Source organism: Propithecus coquereli, unplaced genomic scaffold (assembly GCF_000956105.1).
Source record: "Propithecus coquereli isolate 6110/MARCELLA unplaced genomic scaffold, Pcoq_1.0 Scaffold130, whole genome shotgun sequence".
Lineage (NCBI taxonomy): Eukaryota > Metazoa > Chordata > Mammalia > Primates > Indriidae > Propithecus > Propithecus coquereli.
In genome coordinates, this window is record NW_012137192.1 from 5,137,950 (window position 1) to 5,139,791 (window position 1,842).

The window sequence follows — 1,842 nt, forward strand, 5'->3', positions numbered from 1 at the left end:
AGGTATAACTAAATAAGAAATACAGATAAAATGCTAATATTCTTTGGATTTGCCTTCAAATTATACTGTCAATTCTAAACATGATAAAAAGGTCCTATTCATAAGCAAGCATTAAGAAAACGTCCCCAAGATGCCACGCATAACTGCCAATAGCCAAAAATGGTACTTCAGAAGAACCTTACAAATGTATATGTGAATGTACACTGTTCAGACTGAAACTGTAACTGTGATATGCCTATATGGACAAGTATTTGCCATTGTTGGTAAAATTTTTTTAAAAAATTATACATATAATAGTTATGTTGAATTTCCCCCCACCAAGTCCCCATACCTAGAAGCATTAAACTGATCTTACTAAAATGCAGTCTTAGAACTGAGGAAAAATTGTAGTCAATACCCAATCTCTCCTTAGACTGCTGATGTTTTTAATACATACAGAAAGATATTCCTTCTGCTTACTACTGTAATAATTTATAAGGAAAAAATACTAACCAAGAACAGGAACCGAAGACTTCTGTTGTTGGTAAGAGGCCATGATACTATTTGCAGTAGAATTGGGACCTAGAACCTAAGTAGAAAGTAAACTGTATTAGCAAGGATTATCTTATATGTCTGATGACTACAAACACCAAAGACCAAGTCTCTACTAGCAATAAATAGCCTGTTATTTTTACTGGTATAGTATCAAACAGTAATTCTTCTTTCCCTATGTGATTTTAATTTGCCAGTTTCTCCAATTTCAACTTAGACCCCTAATTTTCTTTTCTCCCAGAAAAATGATGGGGCAGAGAGGAGAAAGAAAGAAAAGAAACTCTACAATGATATATGCCTGGCCTTTTCCAAATGAGCAAGCCACTCCCTGAGGGAAAGGGAAATAATACAAGAGGCTACAGAAGACAGAGAATATCGATTACACTCAGAGTTGCGGGAAACATTTTTATATTAAAACAAATACAAACATGTGCATATCATGGAATAGAATGCAAATTCTGCACGTGTGTTCAAGGTAAAACACAAGATTTCATGGGAATTTTAAGCCTGCAGTGAGACTCTGAGCACATCCCAGGCCCACTACTTTGTGTAGTCCTTTGGTAGTACACACTAAGAAACAACGCCATGCACTCAAAGCACTTCCAAGTGACTCACAGTACCCTGCACATACCATTGCCATACTTTACCAATAAAAACAAAACACAATTTTCCTGGTCTTTTTCCCTAAAAATTTCATAAAGTTAATGTCTCAGAAGTTAATGTGAATGGAATAGAAGAGGAGAGGGGAGGGCACAGGGGTAGCATTATTATCAGCTTTAAGCACCCCCCTCCACTGGCTGCTATGAAAAGCCATCTTTGCATTGTTCCCAGGTTTTCCTACTCAACGCAGCCACTACTCCCTCCCCTCAACCCCCAGACTGTAGCATCTTTATTGCCAGAATCCCCGAACTCTCACTTTCTTCTCCATCCCCTCCATCGGATGCCCCACCAAGTCAGAGGCAGCCGTGGACACCATCTCCGAGATCACCACCAAGGACTTAAAGGAGAAGAAGGAAGTTGTGAAGAAGACAAAGAATGGAAGAGCAGACCCCTGGCTAACGGGACCACTAATGAGGAAAATGGGGAGCAGGAGGCTGACAATGAGGTAGATGAAGAAGACGAAGAAGGTTTTGGGGAAGAGGAGGAGGAAGAGGAAGGTGATGGTGAAGAAGAGGACAGGGATGAAGATGAGGAAGCTGAGGCCGCCAGAGACCAACAGGCAGCTGAAGATGATAAAGATGATGATGTTGATACCAAGAAGCAGAAGATCAATGAGGATGACTAGATAACAAAAAAGGGAAAGTTAAACTT

At 39.7% G+C, this 1,842-nt stretch overlaps 1 protein-coding gene across 1 annotated transcript in view; it reads right to left on the bottom strand.

The window, feature by feature from the left end:
• The window catches only part of IKBKAP (inhibitor of kappa light polypeptide gene enhancer in B-cells, kinase complex-associated protein), a 111,808-nt gene that overhangs the window by 20,603 nt on the left and 89,363 nt on the right, over positions 1–1,842 (bottom strand). The gene's annotated exons all lie outside the window — the stretch shown is intronic.